Genomic DNA, 22,950 nt, shown 5'->3' with positions numbered 1-22,950 from the left:
AAAATAAAAGACCCAATCAAAAAGGGGGCCAAAGAACTAAACAGACATTTCTCCAAAGAAGACATACAGATGGCTAACAAACACATGAAAAGATGCTCAACATCACTCATTATCAGAGAAATGCAAATCAAAACCACAACGAGGTACCATTACACGCCAGTCAGGATGGCTGCTATCCAAAAGTCTACAAGCAATAAATGCTGGAGAGGGTGTGGAGGAAAGGGAACTCTCTTACACTGTTGGTGGGAATGCAAACTAGTACAGCCGCTATGGAGAACAGTGTGGAGATTCCTTAAAAAACTGGAAATAGAGTTGCCATATGACCCAGCAATCCCGCTGCTGGGCATACACACTGAGGAAACCAGATCTGAAAGAGACACGTGCACCCCAATGTTCATCGCAGCGCTGCTTATAATAGCCAGGACATGGAAGCAACCTAGATGCCCATCAGCAGATGAATGGATAAGAAAGCTGTGGTACATATACACAATGGAATATTACTCAGCCATTAAAAAGAATACATTGGAATCAGTTCTAATGAGATGGATGAAACTGGAGCCTATTATACAGAGTGAAGTAAGTCAGAAAGAAAAACACCAATACAGTATACTAATGCATATATATGGAATTTAGAAAGATGGTAATGATAACCCTGTATGCGAGACAGCAAGAGAGACACAGATGTATTGAACAGTCTTTTGGACTCTGTGGGAGAGAGCGAGGGCAGGATGATATGGGAGAATGGCATTGAAACATGTAAATTATCATATGTGAAATGAATCGCCAGTCCAGGTTCGATGCATGATACAGGATGCTCGGGGCTGGTGCACTGGGATGACCAGGAGAGATGGGATGGGGAGGGAGGTGGGAGGGGGATTCAGGATGGGGAACACATGTACACCCATGGCGGATTCAAGTCAATGTATGGCAAAACCAATACAATGTTGTAAAGTAAAATTAATTAATTAATTAAAATTAAATTAAAAAAACACTACAGAAAAATATAACTAAAAAACTGCTGGGGGGAAAAATAGACATTAGGCCTCCAAAAATAAATGTATGATCAAATATATAACTAAACATGTACCTAGCTATCATAATTTCCTCTTTATTATAAAGCTCTTAGATTTATTATTAGGTTATTAACAGTTTATAAAACTAAATAATAGCACATGTGTTATGAATTTTTTTCTTTTAATTCTTAATCACTTGGATGAGAGGTCATTATACCCTGAATACTCTGGTACTTTATACCAGAAGCTTAATTCAGTTTAGAAAATGATTGTACCTCTGTATGAAACTCTATATTTTGGATATCTGGATCAAAAATGACACAAACATCAGTCATTTGAACTAGTCAGAGAGACTTTTCCAATACTAATTTTCAAGTTCATTTAAAACAGCATAAGAGGATAATGAAAGTCGTATGGACCCACATAAAGGCCATCCCAGTATCCCAGCTCAGGTCACAAAGCAGAACCTAAGTCAGCCTGCACTTCTGGGAAATACCCCTTGTCCAGGAAACAGCATCATCCACCAATCATAATCAACCACAGCTGGCTTATCTTACCCTAGAAAACAGGACCTCGCAGCCTTATAAGAAAGTCCGACTTCTTAGCCAGTCATGTCCTTGTTTCCACACTGCCTCTTCTAAACGCAATAAAACCCACTCTTGAAGGACTTCCCTGGTGGCCCAGTGGCCCCTTGCAATGCAGGCAATACCAATTCCATCCCTGATCTGGGAAAGAGCAGCTAAGCCCCTGTGCCACAACTAGAGAATCCTAACACCTCAGCGAAAGATCCAGCATAATGCAGAGAAGATCCCACATGCTGCAATGGAGACCCAATATAGCCAAATAAATTTATACTGGGGGAAAAAAAAACCCTCACTCTTGCCCCAAATCCCTTGGGAAGAGTACCCTACTGCTTGTGAGGTACCGCACTCACCTTGTTTGACTTGAATAAAGGACATTAAACTTTAAATGGTATTATCTCTGCCCTTTGACAAAGATGACGATTAGGAATTTTTTCTTAATAAACACTGAGTTTCGTATATGTTTCTATAGGGTTTTGCTTTTCCTACATGATACTGATTCACTTCCACAATTAAGGAGCCATGCTTTTATTCACATATATATCCCTCTTTTGCAAATGTAAAAGTAAACTTACAATCGTATGTGACATATTAAAGAGAAAAATGTCCTACTGGTTTTTCTCTTTTCAGGAAGATGATGAAAACAATAACCTAATCACAAATACGGCAAGCCATGTAAAAAGTGTTAGTGGCGCTGTCGTGTCCAACTCTTTGCAATCCCATGGACGGTAGCCCTCCAGGCTCCTCAGTCCATGGAATTCTGCAGGCAAGAATGGAGTGGGTAGCCACTCCCTTCTCCAGGGGATCTTCCGAACCTGGTCCTCCTGCATTGCAGGCAGAATCTTTACCATCTGAGCCACCAAGGAAGCCCCATGGCAAGCCATAGACACTGGGGACTCAACTGTACATTCAAAACATTTTGAAAAGTGAACACGTCTATGTATGTAGAAGTATACAGCAAAAAAAAAAAAAAAGAAGTATACAGCAGTACAATTTCTGACCCAGTCTCAGTGTTGCTTCAGCATAATTGACATAAATCTTTTTTTTTTTTTTTTTTTCGTTAAAAAAAACCTTTTGTTTTGTATTGGGGTATAGCCAATTAACAATGTAATGATAGTTCCAGGCAAACAGTGAAGGGACTCAGCCATACGTATACATGTATCCCTTCTCCCCTTAAATCCCTCCCATCCAGGCTGCCACATAACACTGAGCCCAGTTCTATGTGCGGTACAAGGGGTCTTCGTTGGTTATCCATTTTAAATACAGCAGTGCGTACATGTCCATCCCAAACTCCCTAACTGTCCTTGCCCCCAGCAACCAGAAGTTCTTTCTCCAAGTCTGTGAGCCTCTTTATGTTTTGGAAGTTCATTTGTATCATTTCTTTTTAGATTCCACATGCAAGGGATGTCAGGATGCTTCTCCTCCGTCTGACTTTCTTCACTCAGTGTGACATTCTCTAGGTTGACATAAATCTTTAATAAAGCCCAATTATTTATAAAAATAAACAGGAATTTGCATATTTCCATTGAAACTATCCAATCCAACCTGCTCTTCATTGGACAAAGCTAAACTCATTGTCTTGTTTTTCCTGCATGCAATATTCGCACCTGAACCTAGACTTTGGGTATATTTGTAGTTCCCTTAAAATACATTATATTCTAGTTCTTTCTGATAAATCCAAATTTAAACTTCCACCTTTAAAATCCCCTCCCCACTTCTTCCATGAAACTCTAATTCTAAAACGATGACCACTCATCTTTTAAAATTTTTTAAATTGAAAGATAATTGCTTTATAGAATTTTGTTGTTTTCTGTCAAACATCAACAAGTATCAACCATAGGTATACATATGTCCCCTCCCTTTTGAACCTCCCTCCCATTTCCCTCCCCATCCCACCCTCTAGATTGTCACAAAGCCCCTGTTTGAGTTCCCTGGGCCATACAGCAAATTCCCACTGGCTGTCTATCTTACATATGGTAATGTGAGTTTCCATGTTATTCTCCCCATACTTCTCACCCTCTCCCTCCTCCCCTCCCTCCGTGTCCATAAAGTTTGTTCTCTGTGCCTGTTTCTTCATTGCTGCCCTGCAAATAAATTCATCAGTACCATCTTTCTAGCTTCCATATATATGCATCAGTATACGATACTTATCTTTCTCTTTCTGACTCACTTCACTCTGTATAATAGGCTCTAGGTTCATCCACCTCATTAGACTTCATCATTTTCTATACTTTATCACTTTCTGAGAGAGACAAGAATCTTTTTTTTTTTTCTTCTTAGTATTTTTATGTGGCTGTGCCGGGTCTTAGTTGCAGAACACAGGATCTTTAATCACAGCATGTGGGATCTAGTTCCCTGACCAGGGGTCCAACCCAGGCCCTCTGCATTGCAAGCCCACCTGCATTGGAAGCATGGAATATTAGCCATTAGACCACAAGGGAAGTCCTGAGACAAGAGTCTTTGATGATAGTACCTTTAACTTTTGCCTTATACTTTACCCCTTGCATCAACAAATTTTCTAGGACAATGTACTTCAACTTTCACTAATGCTGTGTGATTATTTTGAATGAAAGAGCAACTGATAAAGAGTGCTTTGGGTTCTGAGAGACTCCATGGGAAAATCAAAAGTTTATCTATGTTAATTCAGGAGGAGAAAAAAGTATTTAACTAGGCCCAGGGTTAAAATCTTCTTGATTATAGGACATCTATTTAAGAAACATGGGATTCTTGGGTGGCTCGGTGGTAAAGAATCCAACTGTCAATGCAGGAGACATAGGTTTGATCCCTGGGTAGGGAAGATCCCATGGAGGAGGAAATAGCAACCCACTCCAGTATTCTTGCCTGGGAAATCCCATGGACTGAGGAGCCTGGAGGGCTACAGTCCATGCGGATTCAGAGTCAGGCACAACTAAGCAACTAAGAACACATGCACATATCTAAGAAGAACATCCATAACACACTGCACAGTTATAAACAATTTATGCAGGGAAGTCAACATAATAAAGTCATACTTATTTATTCCCCTAATTCTCAGGTGACCACCCTTTACACTCAGAATAAAACAACTACCCTATTAGAGAAAGATCTCCTCTTTCATGGGTTGGTGATATTGTGTCAGTGTCTTTAAAAATCTCCCAAAAAAAAAAATTTCCCAAGATAAAGCATTTCCAATGTAAAAAGCCAAAAAAATGGGAATTTATAGAGCTCCTTGAGATGGTGGAGGAAGTTGGTAGATTTGTGACATTTTATCTCTAAAATGACCTTCTGTCGCTGCTTCATAAAGCAGCTGGAATTGAGCCTTCAGCACTGCAACTTGCTTGAGGGGAGAAAAGGAAACACAGAATACAAAAATTTAAAAGTATCCCTCCCTAAACCTTCAAAATATATTAATTTTTCCACTTGGGATTAAGAATAGAAAAAAACAAAAGATCATATGAAAAAAAGAAATTGATTATGGGGTAAGTGATGTTGGATTAGCAGGAAGTTAAAGAGCAATGACTGGAAAAATCTTAATTTGACTCGGCCAACTAAGGAAAAAGAACCGAACATTTATACAATATGTACAACCTCTGCGGACTCACACAACAAATTAAATCCACACCTGTGAAATTTCCTGGCTCATAATACAGGGTATTTGTACAAGTAGTATAAATTTAAAGGAAAATTGGCCATAATAAAAAAAAAAAGTTTAGACCATGTTTTTGCAGGTTTGTAGCTAAGTCAAAATTAGCTAATCCATACACAGACAGTCATTAAGAAAATATCATCACCTTTGCAAAAAGGGACATACACTCTATGCCTTGTTAAGATCTCATTAACTTGGAATAAGTTATAGTCAAAGACAAACAGATTTTACATACCACACTAGATTTTAATTACAGCTAAATATAGTTGCTAATTTTATATTCATGTAAACACCTGCATTGCCCGTGTCAAGATTCGTGAGCAATAAGATTTCTGTGAACCTAAAAGCATCAAATGAACCAATCACAAATCAATTACCTTATTCATGGAAATATTATTCAGGTCTCAAGTATTTTTTCCTTAGGAACTGAGTCCTGCTCAACTGAATTTACTGAAGGCAAGGCAAGTTGAAACTGTAAAATTAGTATTTTGTTACATTGCTTAATCTACATTGCTTAATGATATCCAGAATTCATGACTACCTTAGGACCAATGAACAATTTCAATAATGAGTTGCTATCATTGATGAGAATGTGTTAGGATCACTAGGATACTAACATTTAAGGGTGTTAATTTTTATTAATTCTCACCCTCCTCTGTTCCAGAAAAAAATTCTCTCATTTTTCTTATCAGTCTGAGATAGAAATTCTTTGTCCAAGAACTTCTGGTCTTTAAATAAAAGAGGGAAAAAAGACTGGCAATAGAAACTATTTCAACTGTATGAAATGAAAACAACTCCAGTACATTTTGGATTTCAAAAACAACAAAGATCACAGTTGAGAAGCAGCTCTTTTCAAAACATTTTGATCTATAATATAAATATTGAGACCACGTTGGCAGACTTTCATACAAACCCCTAATAATAACAGTTGTTGAAACAACTATACATATAGCAATTTTCATGAGACCAGAGCTTTGAACAAATAAATATAAACTGTCTCATGATTATATGTCTCCCCACCTCAAATCTGGATGTTGCAAGATGCTCTTTAAAGAATACAAAAATAAAGTAAAACATTTCTTTTCTGGCAATGTCTCAGGAAATTGTAAGCTAATAATCTTAGTTGAGAATAAATAGATAAATTTTATTTATGATACCTGTTCAGAAAATAGATACAAAAGAAAGTTCAGACTTTGTCTATTAAGTAGTTTATTCTTGCAAACGCTTTCAAGCTTAACAGTAAACCATTAAGTCTCTGAAGTTCTTTAGTATCAAAGCAAAGGATGTTTGAAGTGGACTTTAGAGGGCCCTCTAAGCTACATTTATATAATGATTCAGTTAATATAATGATTTCCCATAATTGTATTATTAGCAGTATGAACATTGTAACAATCAGTATGATGATTCCACCTACAATATACTTGATAAGTATTTTCCAGTTTCTATACAAACATCTGGAACAGTGAAGATTGCCTCTCAATGCAGCAGACCCTAAATTTTCTCCTTTCTATTAAAGCAGGGGGAAATGGTACACTTGAGCTATGGTCCTACCTTCTTCCCCTCCGTTGATATCACAAAACAAACACATTTTCAAAAGATGATCCTTCCTCTACCTGAATGTAATGATCATGTCTCTTAGTTTCTCTCTTTTTTTTTCCTTAGCCTAGAAGTTTCTTTGCCAAACCATTTTTCCTAAACTCCTTTTTAATGTTAGATTTTTATAACTTTGTCTTAATGTTACCTGCCTGGTTTCTGACACATGCTGGAGCCTTTCCTGGGAATATACCCTCTCTCTCATTCCCGTGATAAGGCCTCATGTCCCTTTGGCCAGGATAATGCTAATACATTCTTCTATCTGCAGATGGCAACTTCTAAATTTTGAAATCTCAAGGCTTGGTTAAGTGCCTCCTTCCTCAACCTAGCAACTTCCATAGCAGCTTCCTGCAGACAACCCTAATATAACCTATTACCTTACCTTCTCTGTTTACATGGCTTTGTGATTCAAGAAATAATGGCAGTAAAAGCAGTAAGACAAGAAAAAAGTAAGAAGCAATAGGGCTTGGTATTAGATTGCCTGTATGTGACAAATGATGGAGAGAAAATCTTCAAGGAGGATGCCTAAATTTCTGTCTTGGGTAACTGAGCAAGATTAAGGGGAAAAAAGGAATACAGTGAGAGACATGGATGTGGGTTTTAAAAGATCTGTGAATTCACCAACTGAAATATCTAGTAAGCAGTTAGACAAAAGAATTTAGAGCTCAAGAAAGTCAAGGTCTAGAGATAAAGATTTGAAAGTCATCAGCAAATAGAGACAGAGGCCAGAGAAGAGTGTACCAAGTGAAAATAAAATATGTTTGAGGACAAAATTCTGGAAAATTAGCTAAATATTGAACAAAGGAAAGAAAGCCAACAAAGAATAAAGGGAAGGGATAGCCAACTACAGCAATAAAAGTAAGAGTATGTGATATGCCAAGAGATGAGAACACTTGGAGAGTATTTCCATGTAAAATGGTACAGAAAGACAAAATTAGGTAAGACTTGGGAAAATGTAAGCAATAAAGTCATTGATGATCCTGGCAACCACAGCACTGATGTGGTTGAAGCAAAAGCTCGACTGCATTATATTGACAGCAAATGGGAAGAGACGATGTCAAGACTGTGAGTAGAAACTGTTTCAAGATGTTTGACTCAGAGAAATGATGAATGAATGAATGTTACAGAACAGCTTATCCTGATGATTCATAAAAACACTGAAAAACAATCTTGGCTAAGCTAACCACTAACAGATGCAAGAATATATGAATAGTAGTAATTCTAGTCCTAGTTCTTTTAATTAAATAATTGGAGTCCTACCAGTAAAGTCACTGGACAGTGATTGACCAGTTCATCTCACTGCCCTCTAGAAAAGGATCAAAACCAAGAGCCACAATTTAATACATGGACATTAAGTTACATAAGAAAAAGACAATAAACCACCCACCCACCCACACACACTTCCAAAAATAACTTTTAATACTACTCTTAATCTGGAGCACTAATTAGTAACCCCAACTGAAAATCAATTCTAATCTAATTTTCCAAACAGACATATTTTAGGCCTAATTCCCTTGCTAAGAAAATGACACTGAGCTCCTAAGAATTCTATATATAAAGGCAAATGAGGACAGACCTATGTGAAATGACTTCTTTCACTGAAACAAAAATTCTAGCAATTTACCACCTGTGAATCCATGTTCAAGGAAATCACCTAGGGTCCAGAGAAAAGCGGTCCCCAAGGGTAATAAAATCCATGTTTACTACAGTCAAACCATAATACTGCAGACTCAGAGAACAACAAAAATCCATGAAATACATTTCCTATTTAAATATGTTGCCAAAGAATACAGTGTAACTATATCAACAAGGATGATAACAGATGCACAAGAGTTTATCTTAAGGATGAAACAGTCGCTACCTTTAAAAAAAAAAGAATCATCCTCTATTTCAAAATTTTTTTAAATGTTTCAAATAGAAAATCATTAGTGTCTTTTTTTTAAAAAATAATGCTCTCATTAGATTAAAAAAAAAAACTTTCCTGAGTTTGTTAACTATATTAAAGTAGTTTATTTGGAGTATTTCAGCACCAACTACAATACTGAAAAAGTAGTTTCCCAAATATTATCTTGATGTTTAGAACTTCCAAAGTCATAAATTATACACAATAGCATCGAACAATAACTGGTGCATAAGGTCAAATAGACCTCTTATTTTAATAATAACTTTTCAATTCTCCCATTTACTAAAACTGCTTACATGGCTCATGTAAAGAAGATATAATAACCCACCTCCCACCAAAAAAAAAAAAAAACAAGAAGACAGAAGACAAATTAAACCAGAAAATTGGTCCTAGAATAGGCAACTGTAATTGGACAGAAGGTTCTTGGCAACTGTGAGCCCAGAGCCCCCGGCTGCCAAAGCAGACATGAAAGTAGAAATTAGTTATAGCACCCCTCAGTGTCGATTCTAAATGGGATGGGGGAAAGGAAGTCAAGATATTGAAGCATATGTAATGTATAAAATAACAACATTTCCTTAAAAGAATGTATGTGAATATAAGTGTGTGAAGTGTATGTATGTATAATAACATTTTCTGGAAAGCCACATTCAAAACTGGTTGTTCTGGGTTGCGGTACTTGGGAGATAAAGAATCACAGTGTAGGAGATATTTCACTGTATAATTTATAAGCTTTATATTTATGTTTTTCTTAAAAGAAACATATTTTATATCTCAAAATTTAATATAAATAAAAGCAGAATAATAAAGAAGAGAGTGGGTGTCAATATAATTTAAGGGCCAAATGATGCTTTTGATTCTGAACATAACATGATGAAAATAAAGATGCATGATTTCAACCACATGATTGCAAAACAGTTATCATAAAAAAAACTCAATGTTCTATTATGGTGTGAAATCAAATTTAAAGATAGCTTAAAGCAGAAATCCAACCATGTTATTTCACAGGACCAGTGAGAGATGAGAGAAAGGGCGTGTGAGAGGAAGAGAGAGGATGAATAAATAGGAAAAAAACAAGAGTTGCTCTCAGAATGACTCATAAGAAGAAAATAAAAATCCAAACACATAAAATTCATACTGTAAACGACTATATTCTCAAGTTATGGTCCTGGAGTAAACCATAAAGACGACTATGAAAATGTCTAGAAAAATAGAGAAAAGAATATTTCTGCTGGTCTAGTCTATCTTTATTATCTTCATCATTAAAGGAAAACTTCGCTGGAGAACCCGGTTAAAAATAATTAATCTCATTACAGGCATAATGAAGTGACAAATCAAATCATAGGAGTTTGCATTTCAGTGTAAGTAAAGTCGCTCAACTGTGTCCGACTCTTTGCGACCCCATGGACTGTAGCCTACCAGGCTCCTCTGTCCATGGGATTTTCCAGGCAAGAGTACTGGAGTGTTGCCACTTCCTTCTCCAGGGGATCTTCCCGACCCAGGGAACGAACCCGGGTCTCCAGCATTGCAGACAGATACTTTACCGTCTGAGCCACCAGGTAAGCCCATTTCAGTGTAAGGAAACCATTAACTTGTAACATATTATACCTTAGAATTTTCTGTTTTAAAAAGTCAACATACATATATTACCATTCTTAAGACACTTAAAATTCATGTATATAAATTATAAGCAAGAACCCTTATATGGTGCCAAAAGTCATCACATTCTTATAAAAAAGTAACAGAATAACTGCCAAAGAGCCCACAAGCCAAAGAAATTCAGAATAGGCTTAAATATTTTAAAAATCTGGATAGAAAAGAAGGGCTAGCTACTAACAGTTCAGAAAACTTGACTGTACTCAAAGCAAAAAGCCTTTTAATGACAACCGCAAATAATTTGAGGTTTTATGTTATTGATAAGATATTCACATTAGTTGATAATGGCCCCAAATACATACAAAAAATTACAACATATTAACCAGCCTAGCAATTCTACTCCTACATGAAATACCCAAGATAAATTACATGGTCACATTAAAAAAAAACTGTATAGGAATACTCATAGCAGCATTGTTCATAACAGCCAAAAAGAAGACATAAAGCAAATATCCATCAGCTGATGAATGAATATATAAAAAATGGTATATCCATACAATGGAATATTACTTAGCCATAAAATAAATACCGATAACAAACTACACCATGGACAATTCTTGAAAACATGATGCTTAGTGAAAAAAGCCAGTCAAAGAGCACCACAAGCCATATGAAATCATATGAAATATGCAGAATGGCAAATTTATAGAAATGGAATATAGATTCGAGGTTGCCAGGGGGCTGGAGATTAGAAAACACTGGGCACATATATATAGAATTTAGAAAGATGGTAATGATAACCCTATATGCAAAACAGAAAAAGAGACACAGAAATACAGAACAGACTTTTGAACTCTGTGGGAGAAGGTGAGGGTGGGATGTTTCGAAAGAACAGCATGTATATTATCTAGGGTGAAACAGATCACCAGCCCAGGTGGGATGCACGAGACAAGCGCTCGGACCTGGTGCACTGGGAAGACCCAGAGGAATCGGGTGGAGAGGGAGGTGGGAGGGGGGATCGGGATGGGGAATACGTGTAACTCCATGGCTGATTCATATCAATGTATGACAAAACCCACTGCAATGTTGTGAAGTAATTAGCCTCCAACTAATAAAAAAAATAATAATAATTAAAAAAAAAAAAGAAAGAAAACACTGGGAAGGCGTTAGGGGACTTCCTTTCAGAGTGATAAAAATGGTTTAAAATAGACTGTAGCAATGGGTGTGCAACTCCATGGATAAACTCAATACCACTGAACTATACAATTTAAAAGGGTTAAGTTACATGGTGTGAGAATTAAATCTCAATAAAGCTGTTAAAAATTCTTAAAAATATATTAACAAATCAAGTCCTTCCCCCATTGTACTCATTGATCCCAACCTTATAAACCCTGTATCTGAACCAACTCTGCCAGAGGCAGAATCTAAGCCACTCCAGCCATGAATCATGGGTAATTACTGTAAAGGCTTCTTGTCACCCACACGGCAGCTCTAACCAGGGACGACCAGCCCTCAGCGGATAGTCAGAAATTGATAGGCAACTGTTAACCAGGTTTGCAACAGATCACAGAGCTTCTATGCCCAAATTCTTCAATCCAAGATACTTCTTGGTGTCCTACTATCAGAATTTTTTGACACCCTTGCCCTCATGGCCTATTCACCCTACTTGTGTGTGGGCACAAGTCACTTCAGTCATGTCTGACGTTTTGTGACCCTATGGATTGTAGCCCACCAGGCTCCTCTGTTGGAGAAGGCAATGTCAACCCACTCCAGTACTCTTGCCTGGAAAATCCCATGGACAGAGGAGCCTAGTAAGCTGCAGTCCATGGGGTCACGAAGAGTTGGACACAACTGAAGCGACTTAGCAGCAGCAGGCTCCTCTGTCCATGGGATTCTCCAGGCAAGAATATTGGAGCAGGCTGCCAAGCTCTCCTCCGGGGCACCTTCCCAACCCAGGGACTGGACTCACATCTCTTCTGTCTCCTGCATTGTCAGGCATTTGTTTACCACTGGCACCACTTAGGAGAGCTCTAAATTCTCAAGTTCTTGACCACTGGGAAGACTGCACATCCACAAATCCCAAGCCTGGGTTTGTCCTCGTTGTGCTTCACCCACCAGCTTGCACACCCATCTGCAGGTGGCTGACAGCAGGAATTCCCCTGCGCAGCCTGATCTGACTGCCAGCTTATACAGATGGGCGTCTGCGGCCAACAGAATACCTATCACTGCCCATCAAACTCCAGAACCTTCCACCTCCTAAGCAGATACTAATCAGACAATATGTGAGATTACCGAACAGTTAAGTATTGATGAAACATTTTCTGAGAAAGTGCAAAATAAGATTTTTTTCATTTATTTTCAGTTTCCTGGGGTTGAATAAAATCATTTGGAAAGAATGTATCATACTGCAGGGAAGATAAAGAATGAAAATTATCCTAACAGATCACTAAAAATATCCAGTCAATCTCTCAAACAGAACTTAAGAGAATATTTGTGTATTATTGCACATTAAATGGTAGGTGTTTCTTTTTGATGATTATTCCGGTGACTATCTCAAAGAAACTGTGCATTCACTGAGAAAATGTCCTCACTGCAAAACAATGGATAATTCAACACCACAGTCCTGAGAAATAATGTATTTCTGTTTTCAAAATGGAGAAGTAGGAGATTATATTTCAAGTTTCTTAACTCCTTAAAAACTATATTATCTGACTGAGTAGGTGAAAGAATGATAAATCTACACTCCCAATTCATTCTCTTAAATGCCTCTTTGCAAATAAGCAATGAAGTATTGGCAAAGTACTAAATTATGCCATTTATTAATTGCCTAAAAGCATACTGAAAGAAAGGTAAAAGTTTAAAATGGTGTATACTGTTACACAGTATCTCAAACATTTGTGAAAGCTAATCTTTGGTATGTTCTCATTATTATCACAGAATGAAAATGAACACGTAAGTCTAAATATTAGCAGCCATTTGAGAAGTGAGTTTTCATGGTTCAATACTGAAAACAATATTTTATAAAACTGCATATCTCTGCTGTTAAGAAAGACAATATAAAGGTCTGAGGACACGGAAGCCATATTTGCTAATACTTTAGTCCTCATACTTCTGGAATTTCCCAGGGAAAAAGTAGTTAAGATAAAAACCTTTCCTTAATCTCGCTGTAAGTTGCTGATACAGTCAGCTCTCCATATCTGTGGGTTCAGCTTCCTCAGATTCAACAAACCTCAAATCAAAAATGTTTAAAAACAAAAAAATTCCAAAAAGTCCCACAAAACAAAATTTGAATGTTCTGTGTGCTAGCAACTAATTACATAGCATTTACACAGTATTAGGTATTATAAGAAAGCTAGAGATGATTTAATGTACATAGGAAGATATGCATAGGTCATAGCAAATACTCAACTATTTTATGTATATGGATCTTTGGGTTTTGGTATTTGCAGGAGGTCCTGGAGTCAATCCCCTGAAGACACCTGAGAAAACTGTACTTGGTGGGGCCAGGCGGGAGGGGAAATGCCCAGAGAATCTGTATCTGTGTGCATAAATGTTTCTCAATTCAATTTCCTTTTTTGTTTCCATGTATTTAGAAAAGACTTCTTTATTGGATACAGTTGTCATGCAGAATACAGACAAATAACTAGAAATCCCAATTTTTAAAAAGGATTTTCATATCCTTTAGAGCAGCTGGGACTTAAGTTGCTTTCTAATAGGACTGAGTCAAGAGAAAATTGAGTTTTTCCTTGCCAGAACTTTCTCTCTCAAGATACTCTGAAGGCTGGATGAGCCTCAGGGAACTCAGAAAGCTTACAGAGATGTGGTTACTAATAAATTTCCTTACGTCTTGATGTACCCTGGGGCCTCCTCAGGTCCCTCAGAAGCCAACACATCAGAAGGACTTTTCCCTTAACATCTGAATGTCAGTCCTCCAGATTTCTCAGAAAAGTTCAGTATTACTTTACCATGAAAAATTTAGCTTTTCTTCCTTCTTCTTTTCCTTGCTTTTCAGAGCATTAGTATGCCATAGTGAAGTACAAGACATTATTGCCTTCCCAATGTCAACTGGAATTTCAACAAAATTTTAAACAAAATGAAAGACTTTACAAAAGGAAAAAAAAAAAAAAAGAGCTTGAAGCCCTCACAAACAAGAAATGGGAGAAGCAGCAAACTCAAGGAGAACTGACCCACAGCAGATGAAATGAACGAAAATATTCTATATTTCCTTGAAATCGTGACAAGCCCTGCTCTCAACATCTTTGATTACCTGCTAAATTACCATCATTTTCCAGTATCTACGCCCAACTCTCTGTTCTGCCTGCTCCTCCTTTCCAACACAAAACCAGTTTTTCCCTTAATTATTTGTTCCCGCAAATTACCCTGTCGTTTCTGAATTTTAAAGAATGACGAATCATGAACCATGAATATTTTACAAGTTCTGTAAAATGAAATTTCTTTACAAGCTTCCTCTCTTTGTTCCAACACTTGGAACACAAGCTGTATGGTAAAAATATCCAAGGACCAGCAGAGCTAGAGTTTGCCAGGTGAAAGGAGTGAATTCCAGGCGGGAAGTTACTCACTCAGGAGCAGGCCCAGAACATCTTAAAATGAAGAGTTACAAATGCACATACACACATGGGTTTTTACTTCCAGTTAAGCAATCGCAGAAGTGTGTCTTCCATTCTTAGCCTGGGAGAGGGTGTCAGTTAATCAGGCTCAGCAGCAGACCAGGATTGAGAAGAGTCTTCTCAATATGGTTGGTCTGACAGTCTCTGCTCCATCGCAACCAGTGGACATCATTTCTAACACACTACGTGGACAAAGTGACGAGAGAGCCAAAAGTGAAACCATAAAAGTATCTTCTTCTTCCTTTTCTCACTCAGATCAGAAGAAACCTGAAAAGTCTTCTTAGGATGCTTATTGTAAAAGATGGGGAGCTGAGTGACAGACAAGGAAGGGTGAAAATTAAAGCAAAAGACAAGAGCAGGTAGCCAAATACTGTCCTCAAGTCACTAAACAGAGGAAAAAGTATTAGTGATGTGCAGAATGACTGAAGAACACCTATGACAAATGAACCGTTCAGTTCAAAACTATTCAATAAACATTGATTAACAACCTGCTATGCATAAGCACCCTGAAGACCATCAAAACAAGACTAAGCTCCCTTTTTGCATGTTAGTCCTTCTCACAATAAAAATTTACTAATTCCCAAATGCCATTTTTGTATGCTCTACAATTTTTAAAACTGTCTTCCATTTTCCAAAGCGCCATGCTACATTAGCAGGTGTGCAATATGTCTAAAAGAACATGAATATATTAAATTCTGAAGTGCTCTTATAGGTGGGATTACTTTTCAAATATCTAAATCACGTGATAAGGGGAGCAAAGTTTCAGCTCAGGAGTGCTATAATTACACGGAAACATCTATAATGTAGTTAAAAAAGAAAGATGAAGAATTCATCAGTGCTTTAGAGACTCAGTCTCTGTATCTGAAAAATGCATGTTAGCAAGGGCTTTTAGGATTCAGTGTTGCTGCTTCTTTGCTGGACACACAGAACGGTCATCAGAGAAGTCAGAATTGTGGTCAACGCTTAAGAGAAAGGAGGCGGGTCCAACCAGAGAGGCACACACAGACAGCTTTAAAGGACTGGCAACAACTTTCTCCTGAGGGTTTGGTTCTTTTTATTATTTTTTTAAAATTTAAAAAATGTTCCATTAATTTATTTTTGGCTGTGCTGGGTCTTCACTGCACAGGCTTTTCCTCTGAGTTGCGGAGGGTGGGGGCTGCTCTCCAGCTGCTGTGTGTGGCTGCTCAACGTGGTGGCTCCTCTCTTTGTGGAGCACATGCGGGCTTCAGTGGTTGTGGCTTCTGGGCTCCAGAGAAAAGGCTCAAGAGCTGTGGTGCATGGACTTAGCTTCTCCACAGCATGTGGGATCCTCCTAGACCAGGAATTGAACCTGCCATGACAGGCAGATTCTTTACCACTGAGCCACCAGGAAAGCCCCAGGGCTTGTTCTTATTATGATTCTTTATACTGAACATATATGCTTTATATACCATTCTATATATATATATATATATATATATATATATATATATATATATATGTTGTACTGCACAATAAGAAATACACTGAGTGTTCTTAGAACACACAAAAAAACTGGTATCAGTGAGTTGTCTCATGGGAGAAAAATACTCACTACACATCCTCTCCACTTTTTAAAAAACTAAATATATGCAGCACTTTTTGAAAACTCACTAAAAGCCAATATGTTAAAACTTCACCCATACATCACATTAACATTAAGGGTAGGTCATGAAGATTTGCATTCACAGTTAAAGGGAAAGATCTCAAATATGAGAGTTAGTGTTTCTAATGCCCACATTCAAAACAAAAAGTTTTTTTTAAAAAAAGAGCTGCAAATGTAGTAACCAATTTTCCATACACACGACGATGGTGGTGGTGCAGTCACTAAGTTGTGTTCGACTCTCGTGACCCCATAGTCTATAGCCCACCAGGCTTCTCTGTCCATGGGATTTCCCAGGCAAGAATATTGGAGTGGGTTGCCATTTCCTTCTTCACACACATGGTAATCATCAAATTTAACAGCTGTAGAGCTTTATCTCTACAGCTCAAACATTCAAGATGTATTATAGGTACAGGTTAAGTGCTCTGATTAGTTAAACCAGTCCTATCCCAGATCCTCCCACCTGCCAGGGCAGGTTGTTCTTCTCCACAATGACAGCTGATATATCCCAAGAAGATATGGATTGTGAATCAGCCAATCTCTAACCCTAGGTCTCAGAATGGAAATTAAGATTCATAGAATAAGAAACTCTCTATCTCAAAGCACCAACCAAAATAAAATCAACTGTTTCCAAGTCCTCTAATTAGATGACTCAATTTAGATAATCAGTAAGCTAAAAAATCCAGTTCAGACAGCAACCAATAAATGAAAGTTTTACCTAAGTAATATGAAGTAATATCTACTAAAGAAAAAGTCAAAGAAACGCTACAAATATTGGAAGTTCTAAAGAAGCATGGTTTCAGCAGAGCTTCTAAAGAGCAGAGCTTCAGTGGAATTCTTGTGAGATAAGAACCAATGGTTTCAGAGGGAAGTTTCAAGCACTGGAGTCCTGTATAAATTTCAAAGAAAGGGTTACCACATTCCTCTCAGGAATGCAATAATGAAAGCATAGAGATATTTAGATATCAAAAAGCATTTAGATAGCAAAGGAAATATAGATTGGGACAAAAACTGTAAGAGATGAATAAAACACCTGATTAAAGTCATGTTTATATATACACCCCAAAGAATTGAATGCAGGGAGTCGGTTACTGTACACCCATGTTCACAGCATTATTCACAAAACCAAAAGATGGAAGCAACCCAAATGTCCATCAAAAGAAAAAGGGATAAGCAAAGTGTCTTATCCAACATCCAATGGAATAGTGTCCACCCTTAAAAAGGAAGGATACTGACAAACGGGCAACATGGATGAATCTTGAGGACACGATGCAAAGCAAAATAAGCCAGTCATCGAAATAAATATACAGTATGATTCTTCTTTTATGAGGTACCTAGAGTATTCAAAATCAGAGACACCAAGTAGAATGGTGGTTGCCAGGGTCTTAGGGAAAAGGGGAATGAAAAGCTATTGTTTAATAGGCAGAGTTTCAGTTTTGCAAAAGGAAAAGAGTTCTGGAGATGAATGATGACCATGGTTGCACAATAATGGAAATGTATTTAATGTTGAATTGTATAGCTAAAAATTATTAAGATAGTAATTTTATATTTATGTGTGTATTATACCGCAACTTTTAAAAGAAAGTAAAAATCAGCCCATATGGTGCTGAAACAATTATTTTATAGCATACCTGTTACCAAAATTACACATATATATAATTTCATACATTTGTATACATATAGAAAACCTATAATGGTTGTATATTCCCCTGATTCCTCCATGAACTACAGGCAAAATAAATGTTAATATATCCTATGTTTATGTAAAAAAACAGGAATGAAATTTTGATACACGATAAAACATTAATGAATCCTGAAAACATTATACTAAGTGAAATGTCAGACACAAAAAGGACAAGCATCGCATAACTCCACTTATATGAGATACCTAGAGAGTCAAATTCACAGAGACAAAAGCAGAACTATCAGGATGCAGGGAACGGGGAGTACTAATTCATGGGTACAGAGACTCAGCTTGAGATAATGCAAGAGAGCTGGAGATGGACAATGGTGTGGTTGCACAAAACTGTGAATGTACCTAATGTTCCTGAGCTGAACACTTACAAATGGTTAAAACGGTTACCAAATGGGGCCTGATCTGCTCAGACACAAGCCATTCCCCAGAGCTGCAAACTGAAGTGCTGGTAGCAAAATGCACAAAGTGAACAGTGGGTAAGAAAAATAACAGCACAAACTTGATGTCAGATGGGTGACACCCTCAATACTGGAGAAGACACAGCGGTGGGCCGGGCTCCTGTGGAGCAACAGAACAAAGGAGCATCCGCTCGCTTCCAGACAGCTGCTGCCATGTACAAGTCCAAGGTTACCACAACAACCAATTCTCCAAGAGAAACCATTTTGAACTAATGGAAATGAAGCGTCTCATAAAATATAGCTCTGGGGTTGTATCTTGAAGGTGGAGTACAGCTACTGAATGAGGGACTTCCCTGGTGATTCAGTGAATAAGATTTCACACTCCCGATGCAGGGGACATGGGTTCAATCCCGGGTCAGGGAACCAAGCCTGTGCGTTGCAACTACTGAGCCCTCATGTCATAACTAGTAAGCCTGTGCATCACAATGAAGATCCTTCACAACCAAAACAAGTATTTTTATTTTTAATTGCAGGATGAGAGTAGAAACCATTTCAGGTACCTATAAAACTTGGTCCTTAATCTAGTAGAAGACCTAGCATTAGAAAAGAGGTACTTTAAACTCACTGTGCAATTTTTGCTACTTGTCTGTAAAGTCTAAAATCATTTCAAAATTAAAAGAGTTTCTAAAATTTAAAAAAAAAAGGAAAAGAGGTACTTGGTGAACAGAAAATCTGCAGATAGCCATGCTAAGTAAGAATTATGGACTATTTATTACTGATGCATAAGCAAGAGCTTTTCAGATTTGTTGAAATAGTTTTTGTAGTACCTGAAAAACAAATAGAAAAGGTTAGAGATTATAGGGGGACTGGTTGAAAATTTTAAATCAGCAGTCTCATTAATTCTCTAAATAAATATCAATTACTTAATATATGTATACATATTTTTCACTGAAGTATAGCTGATTTACCATACTCTGTTACTTTCAGGTAAAGAACATACTGATTTGTCTTCTGTGTTTTTTTGCAGGTTATATTCCATGATAGGCTATTAAAAGATATTGGGCAGCATAGATAATTCTCCATGCTATATAGTAAATCCTTGTTCCTTATCTACATACATTTTAATCAAGAACTTTACAAATCTACATTCTCTTTCTTTAAAAGTTTGAGGCAGTGAAACTTTACTGGCCACTGTCAGGCCTTGATTTCTGAGATACAGCTACAGAAATATTGTCTCAAAAGAAAACTATTTACTTGGCCCAGTGTCAACGGAAAGATTTTCAGCTGGAAATTGATTTTTCCCATTTCAGTCTTAGAACTAAGGTTTATAAATCTCAAATTTTGTTTCTATTTTCAAAATAATTAAGCATCATTCAATGTTTCCTGATCATTTTTGACATATATACAGGCACAAAAGGAAGGTAAAATTTATTCAATTGATCCAAAGAAATCATTTATGCTTTGTTCCACATTGCACAGAATTGATTCTAATAAGTAACAGACGTCTGAAAGGCACTAGGAAAAATATTCAGACCAAATCAATTCACAAGTATTTTTATTATTACATTTCCTCATAAACTTGGTAGCTTTTCTCTGAACAAAGCATACCAATTTTTTCCCTTGAATCCTCAAGCTTCTAAGCCACTTCCTTTGAAAAATCTAAGGGAATTCTAACTGTAGTGGTTTTATGTCAGATATTGTTTATAAACCAAAAACAGACAAAACGCTTTCCTAACAAAGTTCAAGTTTTCAATTCTGAGAATTAACAGAGTCGAAAAGTAACAAGTATCAAATGTACACAGGAATCAAATATACAAACACCTTATCAACAAATGACCCTATCAAATTTCTCCATGGAAAACGTACACCATAAAAACACAACTCAGAATTATGTAAGTACACAGATTTTCATATGCCAGGTAGCCTGTGTGGGTATTTGAAATATCTGATGGAGGTAGAAGAGACATTTTTGTAAGAATCTATCTGGTACTGGGGGCTTCCCCGATGGCTCGGCAAGTAAAGAAGCCACCTGCAATGCAGGAGACACAAGGAGATGCAGGTTCCATCCGTGGGTTGGGAAGATCCCCTGGAGAAGGAAATGATAACCCACTCCAGTATTCTTACCTGGAAAATCCCATGGACAGAGGAGCCTGGTGGGCTACAGTCCAAAAGATCACAAAGACTTGGACACAACTGAGCGACTAAGCACACACACCCAGTATCAGTCAATTCATTTTGTTGTTCATTCACTGCTGACCTAATATTAGGATGTTTACTGGGTCTGCTCTGTATTTGAAACTTAGCTTTCTTGAGTGCTCGAATTATATCCATTGGTTTCTTTCCAGTAGCATCTCATCATTTCCTCCATGTATATCATCTAACTGGATACAAGTCTCTCGGCCTCATGAATCTCTCGGCCTACTCATGGCATTTGGTTTAATTCCACTGCCAAAATAAATAAATAAATAAATAATAACTATACTCATTGCCTCATGAAGTACTGACTTTTAAACTAGGTTCCTAAGACTACTTACTCAAATGCTTTCTTAAAGGTCTTTCTATACTAGCCTAGTACTATCTTGCCAAGAGCCTGCTGGACATCTCTAGCTGGTGAGCTGACACATGTCAAAATCTCAGTGAATTGAGAGCACAACTCTTCATCCCCTCCCACTGTCCCTTCTGTCCAGTCTCAACCAACCTTAGCCTCACTTCACTCTTTCTGGTAATGGTGCTCCCGATCACGCCTCTGGTCCTCTTAGCCGAAATCTTGGAAAGCATCTCCAACTCTTCCCTCTTCTTCTCTTATATACCCCTGATAACCAGATATCGGTGACTATTTTCTACTAACTCTAACTGCCCAAATCGCCTATTGCTTGTTGACTTTCACTGACATTTCCGTTCTTGTTTATTGTCTTGCCTACAGTATTAATAACGTCACCATACCTGGTTCTCCCCATTCCTTCCACCTAACCATGTTACATACTGTGGCTGGATTAATCTTTCTAAGATACAGTGAGGCTCTCTCCTTTGCTCAAAAACCTTTAACAACTTCTTTGAATCTAGAAAGCATCACATTCAAAAATTTTTACAAGAAATCCAAATTCTCTGACCTAATTCTACCCTTTTCCTTTTAATAAGTACTACTTGGTGATACTGCCTTAATCCCTTTTCTAAAACACAACCCAAACTGTCCCTTCTAACACTGGTGCCCTTTTCCTCTTTTCTACCATTCTTGCATTCCCCAGATTACCAGTTTTCCCAACTAGAAGCAGTGTCTCTCAAGTCGGAATTACTATAACACTTTGTGCCTCTCTTTCAATGATAACTTCACCCTACTTGTCTTCTTTGATTGCTACAGTGATACAGTTTTATCTGCCCTCTAAAATTCCAGTGTTTTTTTAAGGCATCACTATCTTTCATCTTTATGTCTTTCTTTCTTCTACCAAGGCAGGATAATTTCCCTAAGATGTGCTCTACAACCTGTTGTTGAATGACAGGAACAAATTTCATAAATCTTCATTAAAAAAAGAAAAAAAAAAGCCGTGAAATCTGTAAAACACTGACACAGCAAAGAATGAACTCAGAACATTGAAGCAAATATATTTCCTCTTTCTACAGCTTGCAGGGCCCTAGGACCTTTTACACCAAGAATTTCAAACAGCTGACTTAGTCATCTATTCCAAAGGGGGCTATTCTTTTTCTTCACTAAATTCTGTGTGTACCATAATGAAATTGAAAGAAACCCTCCTCAGTGTCCTAAGCAAGATCCATTTCCATCTATGAATGAAATACAAATACAACACTTTGTAAAGAATTTCAAAGATGCATTTTACATCTAAGTTCCTTAAATGATTAAAATACTTTGCAGATGTAAACTTTACTGATGGCAGTAATATTTCTATTAAGATTTATAAAATGTAGTGCCTTGGACTGAAAGGAGATCCAACCAGTCCATCCTGAAGGAAATCAGCCCTGAATATTCATTGGAAGGGCTGATGCTGAAGCTGAAACTCCAATACTTTGGCCACCTGATGCGAAGAACTGACTCTTTGGAAAAGACCCTCTTGCTGGGAAAGATTGAAGGCAGGAGGAGAAGGGGATGACAGAGGATGAGATGGTTGGATGGCATCACTGACTCGATGGACATGAGTTTGAATAAGCTCCAGGAGTTGGTGATGGACAGGGAAGCCTGGCATGCTGCAGCCCATGGGGTCGCAAAGAGTCAGACACAACTGAGCAACTGAACAGAACAATGGCAAATCAATTATTTCAACCTTTCTCACGTCACAGATGAGGAAA

General features: G+C 37.5%; 1 protein-coding gene across 8 annotated transcripts in view; it reads right to left on the bottom strand.

Moving 5' to 3' along the window:
* The window catches only part of UTRN (utrophin), a 538,889-nt gene that overhangs the window by 184,404 nt on the left and 331,535 nt on the right, over positions 1-22,950 (bottom strand). The window lies entirely within an intron of this gene.

Source organism: Cervus canadensis, chromosome 33 (genome assembly GCF_019320065.1).
Source record: "Cervus canadensis isolate Bull #8, Minnesota chromosome 33, ASM1932006v1, whole genome shotgun sequence".
Classification (NCBI taxonomy): Eukaryota; Metazoa; Chordata; class Mammalia; order Artiodactyla; family Cervidae; genus Cervus; species Cervus canadensis.
The sequence above is the reverse complement of the archived record's forward strand: the minus strand, read 5'-3'. Positions and strand labels throughout refer to the sequence as shown.